At 36.6% G+C, this 20,375-nt stretch overlaps 1 protein-coding gene across 2 annotated transcripts in view; it reads right to left on the reverse strand.

Moving 5' to 3' along the window:
- Nucleotides 1–14,692, reverse strand: part of PLSCR5 (phospholipid scramblase family member 5) — a 76,988-nt gene extending 62,296 nt beyond the window's left edge. For both annotated transcript variants that reach the window (XM_052686028.1, XM_052686027.1), the window contains exon 1: nt 14,634–14,692. The gene's annotated coding sequence lies outside the window, so the exon portion shown is untranslated. The remainder of the gene's footprint in view (nt 1–14,633) is intronic.
- Nucleotides 14,693–20,375: the final 5,683 nt, after the last annotated feature.

Consider the following 20,375-nt stretch of genomic DNA (forward strand, 5'->3'; position numbering starts at 1 on the left):
ATGGTGTTTATATTTCAGGTGTAGCGTAATTTTAACTTTAGTGTGTTGGTGATTAAATTTAAGGTGTATATGAATAATACATACAGAGTGAAGTGGGACATTATTATATACAAAAGAAGTGAAATAACCAGTTGGAGATGTTGTTACAGAACTCTGAATGTGCAAGCTTCCAGATGTTTATATTCACCAGCTTAAAAGATTAATGAGAATACTAAAGATTTATACCCAGCCCCTGGAGCAGAATACAAGTGGGATTTTCTAGGCATGAATCTGTCCACTTCCTGAAAGAGGCAGTTTTCCAGGTTCAGTGTGGTTGATGCTAACTGGCCTGGAATTAGTTGGACTCAAACCCATTTAAATGGGACTCAAACCCCGACTGATCCTCAAGGGAAACTTGTCGTGATGGCACAAGACATTCTAACCTTTTGAGAAATTTCATGGCATAAATAATGATTTTTTTTTTTTTAAATAGTATTGAATTCTTGGATTGTCGATGGTTATGGAGACTGCACTGTCTTACAAGCCCTGAAGCTGTTTCCAGAGGAGAGAGAAAGATACAGAAAACAGTATCTGGACACTTGCCCTACTACTGTGTGCACTTCATAGATTCTTATTTTCTTACTGATACTCTGGGATTCTTCATAACTCAAATTAAATAATAAATAAAAATCAGACAAGTTTCATCAATCAACATCAGAAAAGGAGTCTCCCATCATAGGAGATTAATCAGTCCATTTAATCTGAAATACTGTAAAATTTACAGAAACTAGAGTCAAACAAAAGCAGGAATTTACACTGTACTCACTACTCACATATCATCCAAAATACATTCTTCTACATTCCCACACTGCTGCTATATTCAACATTTATTTTCAACAATATTGAACATTGTATCTCATTTTTCTTAACTGATTAGCTGACATTCAATAATGTAAAAGCATTCACTTCTGGATATTTCTGTTTCAGGGAATCATCCAGCTAGTTTTTCATGCACTTACCTATTCTTATTCCATTGAATAACCTTCCTTCATTCTGCCAGAGAGACCACCTCAGAGCCCTTAGTGACAAAGAAGCTAGGAACCATAGAAATCACTGCCTCAACAGGCTAACCCAAAACTGAGTTCTTTCCCTCAGAAATGACTCTTGGACATTACCATTCCTCTTTAAAACAGTACCACTTTCCCATTACCCACTATGGCTTCACAACAATAGCACTCATGTAAATTGCTTACCACTTCCATCTCTCATCTCTCCCATCTCTGAACATACCAATGCAGCACAAGCAAATCAGCAGTTTCCTGGCCAACAAAGAGCTGCACCACCCATTCTCTTCCAGTGAGCAGTTGAGTGACCCTCAGCTGCTGTAGAACTGATAGCCCTCTGCACAGGTGGGGCTGGGCCTCAGGGATGCTCAGCTCTCTGGGTAAGTGCTGCCATTAATTATGGGTGGAATGAGGAGACAGAGCTATGAACCTGTTTCAACCTTGTTCAGAAGTGAGCACATTTCATTCAAAGCTTGAATGAAATTTTGGGTGCTACAGTAGCTGGCTGTTTATTAGTACAAACCTTCATGCATACCTGGAAAAAAAAAAAAGCCCTTTGAAAGTCATCTCTCTGCATTTACTTTTTCTGACCTATGGATGCTTTGCCAAGAGAGAGCAATGAGTTTTGACAATCCAATGGTTTGTTATCATGTCAGAAAACAACAGATTGCATGATGACTTCTACATGCAAATGGTTGTGCAGAATGGTCATTCAGGATAGTTTATGATGTTGCCCTAGCTACCAAAATTTGCATAGCTGCAAATAACTTCTGAGCTGTCACATGCAGCTCAAATTAAAATTGAACATTAAGACATTTTAAAATATATCTTTACTCCAGACCATGTACATTTGAATAGTTTAGCAGTAGATCCTGGTGGGCCACATGCCATGTGTGCACGTGCCATCAACACTCCAAATAGAATCAACTCTTCATTCTCTGAGAAAGAGTGACTTGACAGTCAATCAATGCAAATGCCTATCCTGAAATCTGATATCTAACAAAAGAGAGTTTTTGTGTGTCCAGTTCAGTGGGCACAACCCAACTTAGAAGACATCTGTTAGATCTGACTGGCTTCAACACCTCCTGCCTTGGAAACTCAGCCAGATAGTACTGGAGCTGAGCAGTTTCTCTCATGTTGCACTCGAGTCCTGAGCTGTTGCTGCATATGAGACAAATGATTCACAATCTAGCTCACTAAGATCTAGCCACTTAGCCTCCAAACCCCATTTCTTCTAAGGTGAACAGAAAGGAGACAGCAGCCAATAGATGTAGATATCGTTTCTCATAGTTATTAGCTTGCACATATTTCTTGGCAGTGAAAAAGAATAAAAATAGGGCATACATTGGTTGACAATGAAAACAATAAAAGTATGACTTTTTCCCATTAATACTGTTTAATAACTTTTGATGACTTTCTAGATTCACTAAGCCATTAGTCAGCTGTTTGAGTTTAAAGAGTGGAAAGGTAATTTAGAACATGTTTGAACATTCAGCACAGATCATGTCTGTCCAAGTTCCTTCATCTTTCTCATTCAAAATACACATAACACCATGCTTTAAAAACACTCTTTATATGGTCACTAACATCAGCTTTAAAGACATTTTACCATAAGCTTGAAATCTACTTTTCAGATACTTTGCTCAGGTTCTCACAAGTATTTTTAGAAGAAATATTATTCAGTAGAGAAGTACACTTGGAAAGTCACAGTGGTGATTGAGTCGCTCATACCTATTATTCAGAACCAAAATACACTTATGGTTTTTCACTGCAAGAATTTGTTTGTGGTGCTGCTCATTTTTGGCTGAAATTTGCCAAAGTTGATCAAAAATTGCAGTTCCACTCAAAGATCTGAATACCTTTCTCTGACAATATGAAGAAGATTCAAAGGCACTTCTTTGCTGATTTCTTAAATTTTATTTACAGTAATGTTAATGTTTAGATTTTTCAGACATGTATAACTGGAGTTTATTTGGTAAAGCATACTTGAGACTGTTATAGGACTTTTAGATTATAAGCAGGATCTCTGTGATTAAAATCTATTCTTTAAAAGTTTTTTTTTTTGTTATCTTTCACTTTCATCTGATGGAGAGTAAAAGATAAAACAAGCTTTTGTTGTTTACTGTACATCTGGAATATAAAAAAGCACAGTATGAGGAAAGGATATTCCATGAAACACTATGTCAGAAACATTTGCAGTCAAAATTCCAGCAATAGCAAGATGTTAGATAGATAATTAAAATGTCTTCCAGGTCTAAACCATGGGGAGCTGGAGTTTTAATCATGTAGAGTATATTCATGAGAAGTTTCCTCTTTTATCTACATGATCAGATTTTGATGCTTTCTTTAAGGCAGAAATAAGATCCTGGTCTGGAGCACAAACGTTGTTACATTTGGTGGCTACTGGCAGAGCTCTAGGAATTGAACGCTTATGTGGAAATCCCTTTTTCATTTACCTTTAGTGAGAGGGCCAGAGCAGAACCAGAGCCTTGTTTTGCTGTGAGCCTAAGATCCAGCCTTGAAAGGCTTAATAAAATGCCTGCTGTAATAACAAGGTAAAGTACAGGGGACATTTCTGCTGCGACACCTTCACTGGGCTGTGGAAATACCAGAATGAGCTTAGTGGGGGAAAAATAAGATTAGCCATTTTTTCATAGCTAGAAGATGGTTTCACGGCTAAAGCAATTCGCTAATCTTATTTTCTAATTCTACCACGTCTTTTATTAACTTATTTTTCATCTTGTAGCCCACACACAACCATAACATTTAAATAACGTTACATTTGTATCTTTTTGTATCTGTACCATCTCTGTCTATGCCTAGTCAGATCTAGTTATTGAGAAGTATTTTAAAAGCTACTGCAATTTAAGGGACGATTTAGATCTAGGCTATGCTAAGAGAAAGGAAAACACATCAGTGCCAAATTAGGCTCTGATGAGCCTCTTGATCACTTTCCCTTCTCCTGACAAAAACAGAAGGTGCTAGCAATGCCGAGAAGGTCTGTGTCCCTGATGAACAGATGTTAATAACAAAGAGCATCTTCCTCGTGTTAAATAGCCAAAAGAAGAGAAGAGAGATTGCAGTCACTGATAATGATACCCATATATCATGCATGCTAAATCATGACTAAATAATTAAAATCTGTGCGTGGCACGTGTTTCAGGAGAGAAAAGCAGATCACAGTTTTAGTGGTCAGAGGAAATGAAATGCAGCTTCACAGAAGGGATTGTTGCTGAGCATACAGTGCACAGAAATGTGCACGGAGAAAATTAAATGGGGAACAAGTCCATCGCCTGTGAGTGGTTTATTCAGGAATTAGGGTGGCATTTTTGGGGATGTGTGCTTTCCAGGTATTTTGGTGCATAGTTTGAATATGCTTTAGCAAGTATGGAGAGTAAAAGGAGGGTTATGTCACACAGTGTCCTCTGAGGCATACGCATGGCCTTGTATCACCACACAGCCTCTGCTCCAGTCCTGGCCAGAAGTCACGGGTGGGGAAACCCACCATATTTCATGCTCTGGGGAAGGGGCTGAGGGGAGGCAAATGTAGCCTGTGACAAACACTGAGCACTGTATTCTCCATAGTCCCTATTTTATCAGCTCTGCTTGTGCTTGGGGAGATGTGGTGCAGCCCAAGCATACCTTGCCCAGCTCCATGCACACCTGTGTGCAGAACAGGTTAGAATGCCCTATTTGCTATGGGCTGCAGCCCACTGAACCTGCGAAGACCCATGCAAAGATCATCCCTTCCCACAGCTAGTAAGACGAGGACTACAAGTGCAGGACATGAAAAAATTTTCAACTGAAAAGTAGAGATAAATTTTAATTCATTTTGTAAGTAATTGTTCAATATGACAACACTGAAAAGAGTGTGTGCTTTGTTTTCCAAGTGCAGTTGTAATGCATAGATTACACATTTCCCATGATCCTCCTTTTCTCTTCATTCTTTTCTATTATACTTATCTTCTTAAGGCACTAAACTATCAAATAGCAGAAGTATATTTTAATTTATTTTTTTTTAAAGCAAGGCACTCTTTTGCCTGCACATACACTCTAAAACCTTTGCGCTAATGATAATGTATTTCAGTTATAACAGGAAAGTTCTACTTTTACAGTTGTTTTCTTCAATGTAGAATTTTTCTAGGGCTTGGATACTTCAGACATAATTCTGAGCCTTCTGTGACTTTCTTCTATATTCTTTTTCTTGTTGCACCTCCAGTAAGTTCTGTAGTGAAATTATTCTTTCTGTATAACTATAGGAATAGTCAAAGATAGTGGCCAAAGAATTGTTAAATTATTAGCAAGAGTTCAACAAAACATCTGATAAGTATTCCTAAATGGTGTGATGCTGAACACTTGTTGCATTTCCACAAGAAACAAAAACATTTTGCAAACACCTGAAATGAAATATATTTTGGAACAGGTAGTCATAGACAGAAATCCTTATCTGCAACATTTCAGCTCAAGTACTGGGAATGTATCAATTGGTCATAACAGACAATAGTGAGCAATGCTAATGAAGTGATGGTACAAGGAGTCTCCCAGATAGAAGCACATTTGTTTCATTCATCTATGTTATTCAGTTTTTCTCTTTTACATTAATTTTTTTTTTTTCCCTTTGTGGCATGGTTGTGTTGTTCTTGTTTTGCCTTTAGCAGATTAAATACTTTAAATATTTCTTAACAATACAAGATGGAGTCTTAACGTTATATTCTTGCCCCTAACCTAAAGTTAATTCCTATACACAATGTTTCCTCTTACAAAGAAATGCTTGAAAATAAATGTGTTAATACTAGACTGCTTTTTACAACTGTAAGTGACCACTAGGCTGGACTACCGGCTGAAGTTGTTTGAAACGCAGAGGAAAAAGTATTTATATCCAGACATTTGGGGTTATCGTCTTTCTATTCAATTGTCTTTCTAAGTTGTGTGTACATGAGAGAGAGAAAGAAAAAACAAAACTCAAAAAAAAAAAAAAAAGAATAACCATTTGAGAGTCATAAAGTAATTATTTAGTCTGCAATAACAATTCTAAAGCCTCCAGACACAATAAGTAAAATGGAGAAGAGTAGTTCAGTAAAAGGATATTTTGCTGACTTGGAAAACACTCTTAATTTAGAGAAATAAATCTTTTAAACTAACATGACAAGGTACATGTAAAAATTAATATTATACTCTAATGTTCTTTTTAGTAAGTAGCTTAGGTTGATTTATTCATTTAGGTAATTATGTACCACAATATTAGTAATTCAGAGTTAAATTGAATTAGGAAACACTGAATAAATTGAAACAGTACTCATATTTCTTTCTCACTGTGTAACGAACAGAGATGTATTGATGTAAGTTCTAAGCGTACTACATAAGTTAAATTCCCAAGACTGCAATTTGATCAAAAAGCATTAGACATTAACTTAGGCTATAATAGGTCCTTGCCATTGGATGGCAGTAAAATTCTACATCAATCACTACAAGCAAAGTGAATCCAGGAAAACAATAGAATTTTTCCCTTTTTATTTTAGAGTGGAAAGCTTGAGGGGGGATGGTGATGCTGTGATAAGCACTAATTTTAAAATGTTTCCTTTTTCTGTGTTAAGAGTATTTTAGAAATAGCAAACTCAATTTTCTATTATGTAGGAAATCATTTATTTTTTCTTGAAAAGAAAAAATTCCCAAACGTATTGCAAAGACAACACAAATACATTCTATTCATTGCTTTTACATATCATAGGTTTTTATGCATATGCTTTGTTTACTTTTTACTCAATATGATTTGTTAAACTTTGTACAATATGCAAATCATTTTGTCAATAACCAGCCTCCTGCCACAGCATCATAGATACAAAAGAGAAGATTCTAGCATTCTGTATTGTTGTTGTTAATACTGTGACCTCCCCATAAGAACCGTAATTTTTTTGTTCTTATTAAAAATAAGTCCTTTCTGTGGTGGTCATGTGCACGTACTGATCTCCTTTGTAGAGAGAGGCTTTTTATACAGCTATTTCATACCATGGCCCATATTTTATCACCTTCTCTCACACGCGTGCTAGGATCAACCCATTCAAGTTTCTGGAAACCTAGCCTATGGAAGAATTAACTTTCTGTAAGATGATCAGCACTGAATATCTCTAGGGCGTTTAAACAAAAGGAGCATATTTAGCACTATGCCTTGACCTTGACTAGAACAGTCAAGATTCAGGCTAGCAGTAAGTACAGATTTCCTTTAGTTAGTAATGCAACTACAAAAGAAAACAATGTGATTACCACGTTCTTAAAATAATCTTTATATAAACTACATAATAAATAAGGAAAAACGATTGTCAAATTATTGTCCAACATGATTGTACACTTTTTCAAGTCCTAACAAGGACATTATCAGGAGAGTTTCTAAAACACGTGTGCAAAATAGTTCCACTTTTAAATGCAGGAGTCCTGATCTGTGAAAATCACTGAAGATACTCTAAACACAATTACTTTCTCGTTAACTGCACTGTTTTAGGATTATGTTTTTAATATTAAAAATAGATTTTGTGGTTAGCAAATACACAAAATTACACATTTATAAGACTGAATTAAATAGACCAAAAAATGTGTTTGGCATATGGTCTTATATGAAGAAATACAAATTCTTATGTCTTCATTTAGTGTTTTTAGAAGAAACGGTATAAATTTAGTATGTTAAATTGCAATCTAAATGGCCATAAAATGAGTCAACTGTTTTTCACAATGCATTCAGGGTGGTCTAACTAAAACTAAGGGCTATTAATCAGGATTTCCTGGGATCAAACCACGGACTCTCTGGCAATTTATTCACTCACTTTGTTTAAAGTCTGTTAGAGTTTATAGCTTTTCAAAGATCAGATTAAGCATTAAAATTTGGAAGCCATGTCACAAAAAGCGTTATGGGAAAAAGAGAGAAAACAGCTTATTGCAAACACTTTCTTAGGAAAGAATGTATAAAACATACACAGTGGAACAATATTAATGGGTTTTTTTTGTGACATCAATGGTAAAAGGAAGCAATGCCATAAACCTGATGATACAGTCTTAGTTTAATTCACAAGGACTTACAAGTATAATGCTTCCGAACTGAAATACAAAATCCCTACAAAAATATTTCCCCCTATATTCAGGCAACAATCCTGTATATATACTATCAACTTCAGGGGCTTGAGCAGTCCCAGATCAGTCAGTAGAATTACTCATGTATTTAAGATAAGCATATACTAGCAGGATCAAAAGCCTAAGATTTTGTTGTTGAAATCCCTCAAGTACATGGGACTAAATCTCCCGAGGTCCAGCACACTATAAATTCACTTACATTTAGTGAGACTGAACAACCAGCAATTTGGCTGTTCATAGTCTTCCCAGTTATATTTAGTCCAAGAAGCATCAGTATGACCAATGAGCAGAATTTATTGAGGTGATCAGAATTCTTAATGCAACAGAAATTGAGATTTTTATTTTGACATTTCACAGAAGAAGTTTGGTGCAACACAGGATCAGACTGCAGCTGAAATAAAATTTGGAGTGCTGAGATATGTAATAAGACTGTTAAAAGATAGCATTCTTCTAGAGGCTTGCATTAAGCCCACATTTCCTTATTAGCAAGAAACTAAACAAGTTTCTGCATCCTCCAAGTTTATCACCCTCAGTGATATAAATGAAGCCCATGTAATATCTAATAGCATTTCAACTGCCATGCAGACATCTTGCCAGAATCCAATCTTAAACTATACTCCAAACCTCATTCTATTTTGCAACTCCTAATTTGCTATTGTACATAAAACATGTAGGATTATACCATGCAAGTTTGCCAGCTTCAAACTGGCCTTTCAAAACATGCTTTTGTTTGGAAAATACTAAATCCACATAGTCAAAAATTGTCAGTAAATACAATGAGATAATCACACACGCAAAACGTGTTAAAAGGAAATATTTAGTGCAAATGAGGTAACAGTAACTTTTATGGTCTTTTTTAAACATGATGGCCAACTGTGCACAGAGTAGCTGAACTTGAAAATTCAATATGATTTTTTATGAAAAATGTGGAATATACATCTTCAAAATGAAAAATGTATATTACAATAAGGTCTTGGGTATTCCAAGAAGCAGTAAGGATATTAAAACCATGCACCAACAGCAGCAGGTTTATGCTGACTGTTGTTAATGACAGGAATTGCGATTTCTTGTTGATTGGTTCTTGTTTTGTTTTCCAAGTCAAATTCCTTGGCATGCAAATACTCAAACTGTGCAGTGTTCTGTGGACAGGAGATGGGAAGGAATAAAATAGATGTTGCAAGAGTGTTAGAAAAACACTCACAAGGTATCCTAACAGGCAAATGAAAATTACAGAGTTAAATGAGTCCTGGACGTCCGACTAATAAAAGATTGGTGGAAGTGGACTGGGAAAAGTGTGCAGAGAGCCAGAGAATAAAGCAGTATGAGAGGAAGTTAGAGAGTCAATAAGGTGGACAAAGTTGAGCGTTGAAATGTCAATGAGTCATCGCAATGGGGAGGCAGCTGGATTGCAGGTGCTGAGTTCAGGGAACTATGGCAACAGCAGCAGAAAAGTTTTTCCCAGAATGTCAGACTTCAGTGCCATCATCAGAGGGCAGGGCTGGTGTTAGATAGGTGCTGAGTGCTTCTGTTAGCACTCCCACTTCTCCCCATTGATGGCAGAAATTCCTTCCAGAAAAGGAAAGGATTTTGGTCTTCCTTACTAATGAAAAAACCAGAATTTCTATAAAATCTTAAAAATCACTGTCCAACTTTTAAAAAAAATTATTAAACTTATAAAAGAGCCTACTCATCAGTAAAATCTCCTCTTACTCTAAAAATATTCAGTTAAAGTTATGTTTTAGCATAACTGTACCAACAGGAAACTTTAACTCGGGACACCAGAGCTAAACAAGACTCTTGTTTTTTTTTCCACACTCTTTTGGATTTAAGTTTCTAAATAGGTATTAACTTACTGCTTGGTGTGTGGTATTGCCTAATTTTGTATGAAAAATCTCAGTACAAGACACAAGTTGGATTCAGTGTATACTCATTCACACCTCATATGACTGCGTTCTAGAGAATGCGTACCCCTTATGATTACCAAGGTACCATATTGATAATATACCATGGTACACCACCCTGGGCCATTCAAATTAGGATGATTTTACACGACCAATGCTTGAAAAGGATCTGAGTAAGCAATTACTAGCAGAAGAAGCCAATTAGAAGTTTTCCTTACAGTAATGACATCCTCTCACATATTTCTAATGATCAGAACTGACCATAGTCTGACAGACCTTTGCTGTCCATGCAAAATTCAAATCAGCAATACGCAGAAACATCTAGAAGAAGATTGAAGTGTTGACCTAACTCCATAAGATTGTAATCATCTTCTGTTTGAAACACTACAATATCAGGTCAGACCAAAAGAAGCAGTTTGCAAATTTTGGAAGAGATGGAGATTGCTTCTTGGTCTCCTTTATGCTTTTTGATGGCCTAAACACTCCATCTAGGAAATCAAAAAGCTTAAAATTTTCTATTAGATCATTAAGTTGGGTAGCATGGGTGATCTAATACTATTAATGTTTCCTTTTGTCAGCTGCAACATTTGCGTACTCAGAACCTGCACAATACAAACAAGTTTTCACTGACTTTTGGAGAGCATGAGAGATCCGTGATTCCAAATGGATCTCTAAGTACAGAGGATGTGCATTCTTTCAGTCAAATAACAGACACAAGATTATGCCAAGTCATTAGTTTTAAAATAAGTAGCAGGAACTAGGTTCTAAAAATAGACACAGAAGACAATCAACACATTCAGAAACTGTGCTACCCTTATTTGAAACATGAATAATTACAAAAATAGTGAAACAACTCGTCAAGAACCCATATTTCAAGAATTAACAACTCTGCCTAGAAACAGAAGTCATCTAGAGGAGCACTCGCAAGAAGCAGTTCTTGCTGTTATTAACTAGAATCAGCTACAGACTATCTCCAAAGGATGCCTTCAGTCAGTAGGGTCTGGCAATGAGGATGCACAGCATATCAGCTCAGTTTTTCTGTCCTACATGGGTGCTCCTTTGCTCTTGGTGTGCCTCCAAGCACCAGATATGCAACTGCAGATACCTATAGCTACCACACACCCTGCTTCATGAGGATTAAGCAGGTCTGTTAGACTACTGGTTGCCAATGAACACTTTCATTTTCTGAGCACAGGCTTCCCTACATAAGCAAGCCCCAAGTTAATTTCAAGTCATTATTAGTTTTTGACAACATTTAAGATCTCTGAATTGGTATTTATTTTGAGGCTCTTGATATGCAAATCAGTTATGCTAAATTCTGCAGCTTTGACTCAGTTTAGATTATCAGCATTTACCTGCAAATATATGAATAAACACTAGTGAGACCATCCTTTTACAACCCTTTTAAGATCAAAGAGTCAGTATTCTGCCTTTGAGGCTTGTCAGTTTAAAACCTGCACTAACAATTAAAGGATTCCCCCTCCTCCTTTTCTGCTGTCTTCTCCCTCCCCCAAAACCAAGAATGAAAAGATTCCAGCCTGCAAGAAATGCCCAGACTTTTACCCAAACTTCTTAGTAATGAGAAAATGTGCTGTTCTGCAGTATTTTTGCAAGGCTCCTGTTTAATGGGCTCCATCCTACATGGCTGAAACCTCACAATGAAAAAGGATCTGGAGAGATCTAAGCTTCCATTAAAATTAGATGCATTTAGTACCACTTACTAGCAATACTTCAAATTTATTCACAGGTTAATGTCAAAATGTCATAAGAATTACACTGTGTGAGTGCTTACTGCTGATATCCCTCCATCCATAAGATGGAGTTTTGTTCTTTTTCACTCAGTAGAATAGGTTACTGTGTTTTCCATAGACAAACAAAATATTTTTAAGTATGTAGCACGATAACTAGAGAAAAATATTCCAAGTGATAGGAGGCACATCTGTTGCTCTACACTGGTATTTCTGAGTTACCATGATCATCCTCACTGAGACGCAGAGGCTGCAGAGAGGACAAAAGTATCCCACTTCTGTTTTATAAGAGATAGAAGGTGTCTTTTGTTTGTTTCAGAAGAGGACAGTATCAACTTCAGAGAATTTACATCATTTATTTTAGACAATAGCTTTTTCAAGCTGAATATATTTCAGAGGAGGACAGGATTATTGGTCATTTCATAGTCTGACATTTTCTTGACTGACAGGCTGCTGTAGCCCTGCTTAGCAATAGGAAGAGATGTGGAATATGTCAGAGTATTTTCTCTGCCATACAAACATGATTATATCATTTTTCTCTTCTAAGAATTGCTACCGACATTTACAGGATGGATGGAGCTATAAATGCTCATGTCCTGAGGTTGTGCTTCAGCAACTCTCTGTAGCCACCTGCATCACCTACACTTGACTACCCAGCCCTTTTCTTTCAGAAAGAGCACATCACAGGACTCTTCAACAACACATTTGTGCAACCATGACAGAAAATAGCATTTCCTGTGTTATTTCCATGACTCTGGATGGGTGGAATAGAGCATAAAAACAGGCTATTCTCTAAATGACCTAAAGAAAAAGGATGTTAAGTTCCCATGTAGAAAAGAATATTAGAAGTACAAAAGTGATAACTAAAATGTATCAACAAATACAGCTTGAAGTCCTAATGAGTTCCAGTTGACTCTAAGTTAGAGATAAGTGTCACTGCTTTGCACAATCATATCGAGGAAGTTTTAATTTTTTAGAGCTATGAGAAAAGATAAAGCAAAATATGTTTAAAGGATATAAATACCTATAGTTACTTTTAAAGGAAATATTTTAATTATGCACCATTGTATTCAGAATACACAGATAATAGTTTTCATTACAATGTACATACCGAGTATTAAAATCACTATAGAAAATACACATTATAATCATCTTCCATTGAGGTTAATAGCCAGTCTTGGGGAATTCTCATGAGGTTTTTCTCTTTGTCTCTGCTTTCTTAAAGAGGATTGAGAAATGAAAAAGGGGCCAGGATGCTTCTGTACTATACCTGGCTACATACTACAGATCACAAGGTCATTACTAGCTGAGCTAAGGATTCCTATCCAGGGTAAGAGAACATGAAGATTATTAGTTTCACTATGACCTCTGAGTTGCACATGTAATACAGTGTCACCTAGGCTTCTGAATTATTTAAAAATGATCACATTCACACTGTTTATAAAGTCTCCTGCATTATCAACCAGAATTCAGCCAACAGCTAAGTCCTTAGTCATTACAGGCAGCCAGAATAAAAGTGTCGTAAAATTCATTTGGCAAACAAGCATTAATTAATCACAAACTAAATGAAGACAGAAGAGAAAGATATAGAAAATACATACCATGACTGAATTAATGCAACTTATTCCTGTTTGCTTTACTTTCTCCCTTTTAGCATGTTCTTCGCATTCACATTGCCTCTTTAGGGACTCATTGGTACTCTTTGTATCACCTCTATAGATGTATCTGACTTACTGTGCCCTCAGCTACCAGCTTATACCAGTGGCTGAAATGTCATCAAGTAAGTGAAAGTGTTTAATAATCATAGAATTATCTAGGTTGGAAAAGACCATCAAGGTCGTCAAATCAAATCATTTACTTGACTTACTGAGTCCCATCATTACGCCACATCCCTTGGTGTCACATTCACAGCTGTCTTAATTACCTCCAAGTATGGTGACTTCACCACTCCCCTGAACATTCAGTTCCAACACCTTACCATCCTCTCTTTAGTGTTACTTTCGTAGTGAAGGGCTCAAAACTGAATACAGTGCTCAAAGTCTGGTCGCACCAGTGCTACATACAGAGGAACAGTCTCATCTCTGGTTCTGATAGCCACACTATTGATACAGGCCAGAATGCCACTGGCCTTTTCAGTCACCTGGGCACACTGCTGGCTCATGCTCAGCTGGCTATCAACCTGAATCCCCAGGTTCTTTTCTCCTAGGCGATTTTCCAGCCCCTTTTCCAGTCCGATACGACTGCATAGGGTTGTTATGGCCCAAGGGCAGCATTCAGCACTTGCTTTGTTGAACATTGTGTAATTGAACCTGGAACACTGAATCAACCCATCCAGATCTGCCTTCAAAGCCTTCCCACTCTCAAGCCAATTAACAGTCTTGCCTAACTAGGTATCATCTGCAAACATACTGAGTGCACGTTTGAACTGCTCATCCAGATCATAAATAAAAATTTTAAACAAAAAGGGCCCCACCACTGAGCCCAGTGGAATACCAGCAATAACCAGTCACAAACAGTGTTCAACTCCACTCACAAACCTCTGGAGCTGACCACTAAGCCAGTTTTTCACCCACAGAACCACACACCTCTCCCCATGGGGAGCCAGTTCCTTGATACAATAATTATATGCCAAAATGAGATAGATGATATTTTCAGACCTCTGGAACGTCAAATATTTGCAAATAAAACAGTTTAACCCTCTTCTCACGATAAGTGTAATGCAATGGAAAGCACAATAACCACAGCAGTACAGAAAGGTCCCAGGCTACAGCAAGTAAGGACTTACTCAAACACAATAGAAATAAAGGAAAGAAACTGCTTACCTTTAGAAGGCTTCAGACATTCAGGAATCTCCATCAAGAGACCCTCACCTTCACTGCCAACCCTTAAATGAGGTCTGGGAAGGGGTGCATCCTGGCTCCACTCCTTCCGGCCACTCAGGTATATTGCATGCACCTGAGCTCCCCTCGTTTGGCCCTGCCTTCCCACCATGTGCTCAATCACTGTTTTAAGCCATGACTTAGCATTTCTGCTCCAGTAATTTACACATTCCAATTACTTCATCAGTTTGTATTAGAAGAACTAAAAGCTACAAAGCCAGTTTTTCCTTCTGAAAGTAAACATTTACTGATGTTTCAGAATAACTTGCAGTAGCATAAATATAATGTTATAAAAAAATCACAAAATAGGTGAAGTATTGAGCTATTACTGCAATACACTGAAATATTAAATCTGTGATCAAAAGTTCAAAATAATCTCTATCAAATATATATATATATATATTGTGGGTATCATTCTATATAGACTGAAAAATACTTAGGAACATGATTAAACTGCATGAAATGGATTGGCATTCTTTTTTAAAAAGAGAGAAAAAATGGAATCTTAGCAATAAACCAGAAAACTACATAATGCTTAAGTGGTCTTTGCAAGTCCTGTCCATAATGGAGGTGACATACTGCTCCAAGGGGAACACTCAAAGGCGCTGTGTTTTGGCTGTGAACTCCTGCATTTCCCAACAGTGTAATGTTCATTAGAACTCAACATGTTCTCCAAAGAGAACAACTCAACCATTTCTCCCTATTTTGGCTAAAGTGAGCCAAAATTAGATAGCTTGTGTGAATATGAACACTACAGTTGCATATGATTCATCTATTTTTATTTGAATAGTATTACCAAAGTGATCATGTTTAGTCAGATAATAAAAATGACAAGATATTATGAAACAGCAAAAGCAAAAATGATCCCAAGTAGGCAATATAGAATACTAAAAAATAGAGGTGACATTCAAGTCTTGCAATTTCTGTGATGCCTATTTATTCACACATGCATTACATGTACTTATTTTTATGTGTACTCATTCATATGTGAGATACAGTAAATTATTTTGAGAAAGGTGAGTAAATGTGAAATTAGAACTGAAGTAGATAGTATGAAAGAAAAGGAACACAAAGAAAAAGAAGAAGAAGATAAGGCATGCACACAAGAAAGGACAGAAAGTGGGGAGGAAGAAATGAAATGTCTGAGTTGAAGATAAAGAGCCTGGTGACAGGACAGAGGAAATTAGGTGTTTTCTGTTGCTTTAAGTCTTTAGTGACAGCCTGGAAACGTTCTCTGACCAGGCAAGATGTAAGCTCAGAAAACCAAAAATTCCTGAATGTCTGGTATAACACTGATGGATACAGAAGATCCTGAGGATACTAGAGGTTTGGAGATACCAAGAAAGATGTAATGGATCTTTCTTGGAAGACATACTGGGGAGGAGGAGAAAAAGGCAAAGTGTTTTCTCAAGTTGAAACGGTGAAAGTTTCAACCCTCATACCTAGGAAAAATTATACTCTAATCACTTCTTTTATCTACCCACATCTACAGCTCTGGACATAGTAACTAGAGAGTCCTCAAAGAAGGTAAAGAAAAGCACTGTTACAATCCACAGCCTTATCTTTATTGGGCAGAGTTAGAAATGGTATGAAATTTGGAAGGCACAAATAAGGGGAATAAAGATAAGAAACTGCAAAGATGTTCCGATGCTGACATGTTAGGTTTGACAGCAACATGGGAATTTCTGCAGGCAATACCAATCACCCCGTATGGAGGCTGTGCCAACCTGTAAAAGAAGGTGGAAAGGAATCTGGGACTACAGGTGTCACAGTTGGTAAATACTGACTAAAATTGACTGTAAATCCCTAATAAAATTACTGACACCAGTTCTACTGCTAAATCTTTATCATGATTAAGGAAAAGGTAATGATCACACTACTTCAATGAGAATTTTTTTTTAACAGAAGTTGTTCCAGTATAACAGTACTTACATCATTAATAACAATTAGGAATATAAATATTGTGGTACCATCCAAAATGTTTTAATACTTCCCAGAAATGTGTTTTAGAGCATTCAATGGAGAAGAATTCAGCAGACTTGTTTGTGAATTGCTGAAAGTATAGTATGCTTTTGCACACAGAAGACTTAACAGTGCTTCAATATTTAAAACAAAACAAAACAAAAACAGAACAAAAACAGGAAATCAGGAAATGTTTTCTTCTTTTAATGTTCCTTTGGAATGCTGCACTGAAAATTTGGCAATTAACCTGATGGGAAAGTGTCAGTGAATGTTTTATGTCTGCTTTATAAAACAAAGATGTCTGTATAGCACCAAACTGAGTTCCAAACAGAAAAGACAAATTTCTACTGAGAATTGACATTAAAAAATAATGAATAGAAATATTTCCATGAAGCTTGGCAGGAATATGTACACTGTAGATGAACAACTGTTTTAACAAATGTTCAATAGAAGAATCCAGAATCCATGGAGGAAATAACATAACTGCTGATGTCGGATTCCATTAGGATCAGCACCAATGCACTACTAAATTATTACAGGATATTTTATGAACTGTTATTGATGATTTAGTGGTAAGCTAGGTTATGTAGCTTACAAGCTGTCACCTTTAAGGTGAGGCCAAAAGTGAGCCCAAGGATATATCCTAAAAGAAAATGTAACAATTATTATAGCATGTGTGTCAGCAAAGTTCATATGATTCATTGTCCTTCTGGTAATAGGAAAGCTGTCAGTGGGTGCTCTTGGGCATGGTTCAGCTAACTATATAAAGAATGTTCTCTTAAACATTCACCTACGGCTTGGGATTCAGAGGTTGTTTGTCTGATTAAATGGAAAGGAGGTAATTTAAAAGCATCTTCCTTTCCAGATCTGTTACTGTCAATTGGCTTTGGTTCAGAGGTTTCCAATCTGAAGTACATGAGGCAGCTGCAGAGGAACTCTATTAATATTCCTGCATAAAATGCTTTCTTAGCCCAGGTCAGCTCCCCTATGCACTTTTGATGCATTAGAACCTTAATGTTTAACTGAATCGACAAGTGATGGGTTTTACAATCAATGTGCACAAAGGACATGCCATTCTCAAGTAAGCTCACCATTTATTAACTATAATGATAAAGAGGAACATATCAGGTGGAGGTTAGTGCAGCGTTTTGTTCCTCTGCAGTTCATATATCGTACAAAATACACCCACCTGTGATATCATCTGGTATAAAAATGGACTGAAGCTCAGCTCTGTTTCAGTATTGAGTAAAGGAAAGTTGAGAATCCAGTTAAAACGAGGAGAGATGTCACTCTAAATGTTCAAGCGAGGGCAAAAATAAATCTGTAGCATATTTTCCTTAATGTTTTGCCACAGGGTGATTTCCGAACTCGCAGCACAGATGTTTAAAATATGATACAACCTATCTGCTACAATGTTCCATGCTAATTCCTTCAAAAATATGTACTAATTTAGGGAAGGTTATGTTTTCTTTTGATGAAGTAGCTCAGCTCCCACCAGCATTTCCAGGAACTTTTTCATTGTTTTATTTTGTTTTTCTTTAACGGGTAATGTTGGAATGAAGTGGCAGGATCTTTCACAGAAAGGCTAACTTACAGTAGTTTCTGTATAATGCTCTACAGATGTAGATGTTCCCCAGATGTGAACAGACTAGAAACTTAGTTTTGTCTCTGGGAATTCATTCGCCATATAAATCTCCCAACACATTCTTATCTGCTATGTAAATAAGATGTGGAATTCCAATAGTGTCTCAGCATTCTACAGCAGATGGTATAGTGAGATTTACCACACCATTACATTTAATGGGATTGAATTCATTTGGATATCTTGATGTTCACTCTGTCCTTCTCTGAGCAGCAGTGTTGCCAATGTTCCTGATTATATATGATTTGAGAGAGTGCTTAAAGAAGAAAAACCCCTTCATCTTAGAAATATGAGCATTTTCTGTCAAATTTTAAAGTGCATATGTATTGCATTTCAGAGGATTTATAAGCCCTATGAGAAAATGATATTTAATGAATATTCAACAAAGAACTTGAAGTCATTACATTCTAAGATTTTGTAAATATCAGCTATCCAGTTAACTGTTTTAGTACTAACTTCGTTATGTACTCATTTGGAAAGAAATGAGATTTTTATGTCACAGCATCAGTGCAGACAGAGTGAAAACAGGAAAAAATACCTATGTTCATAAAGCCTTTTAAAAACATAATCCAAAAAGAATTTTTTAATGTTCACTTTCAAGTAAATCTGCCTCAACTTATGCAGCAATTGTACTGAATTAATAAATAATATTTTCAAAATTAAAGTGCAAACTGACGCTGCTAAAGCATAATTAAAAATGACAGTGTAAAACACTGTCAACTTCTTTTAGTGAATTATCTTTTCAAAAAATGCTGCTGCAAATGCCTTGATCTACTTGTTCCACAAATTCCTGCACACCCAAAATGACATCTAAAATGTATACAGATGTTGTATGCAGTCATACATTAGCTGATGCTTTAAATTATTTTGTCTGCTTAACATTCTATCATTTCTGCAATACCATGTGTGGCCTAAAACTTTACTCAAAGCAGTCCTATGAATTTTGTCATGCAATTGCTACCATTCCTCATAGTAGGTGTATAGACCATCTTTCTGTAATTAAACTTAGTGAGGATTTCAGAATTTTTCTGCCTTAAAAATTCCTAGATTTTCTAATTAAATATAAAACATTTCTTAAGTCCGACTTCAAGCACAAGATATCTTATATGTTTTATAGTTTTTTTATGAATTGCAAACCAGTCATCTCATCAGCAGTGACACATTCTTTACTACAGTGCTAGGCAAGGACAGCTTTAATTAACACTATCTGTGGCAAACACCTCACCTTTCTCAATACCATGGGCAGGTAATAAGGTAGCTGATGTGGTTGACGCTCAGAATTCCTATTCCAGTGGACACTGTAACTTTTGATTTTAATTTGAAGATAAATGACACAAACAATTGTAGAACTAATGGAGTACAATGGAAAGGTCCAAAATATTGATGGTTTTGATCTAACTGATAAATAGGTGGTTCTGCCAAATTGCCAAACTGAAATGCAACAGAGTCACAGACACTTTAGAAATACTAGGACTGGGTTGCTGGGGTGAAGGCTGAAGGAGTTCCAGGCTCCTGGGCTATCCTTCTTACTCAGAGCAAAATCAAAAGTGTCTGATTTAAAATTCTGGTTTTATGAAAAAGGCACAGTTATAATGGACTGAAAAATAAAGTTTACAGCAAGCTTACTTCCCCTAGCATCACATGAGTAGGGCAATGCAAGTTGGTTTTGCCCACACAGTTTTGCAGGTAGTGGCAAGGAAGGCACAGAAGCAGTGAGAGGCCCAATTGTTGCCCAGTGATAATGTCACTGTTCCATGTTCTCACTACACTGTGCACTAACCAAATGTAATCATTAGGAATACCTCTCCCTTAATCTGACTACAGTTTCTACAAAAGAAAATGAGCAATTACAAGAAAATCATAAAAGTGGCAGAGTGGCATTCATGATTCGTCTCAACAGCGGCTTATAACTGAAGTAAAAGTAAGAGCTCTGTGGATCTTTCATTTTTGTAAGACTTCCTTGACAAACTTTTCCCTCCTTCAAAGAAAGTATCTTTAGAATAAGCAGCTCTACTTTTCCATTGTCTGCAAATTGTTTCTTCACTCTCTGGTTTTGATGGCAACTACATCAGACTGTCAGT

This window comes from Tympanuchus pallidicinctus, unplaced genomic scaffold (genome assembly GCF_026119805.1).
Source record: "Tympanuchus pallidicinctus isolate F22 unplaced genomic scaffold, pur_lepc_1.0 scaffold22, whole genome shotgun sequence".
Classification (NCBI taxonomy): domain Eukaryota; kingdom Metazoa; phylum Chordata; class Aves; order Galliformes; family Phasianidae; genus Tympanuchus; species Tympanuchus pallidicinctus.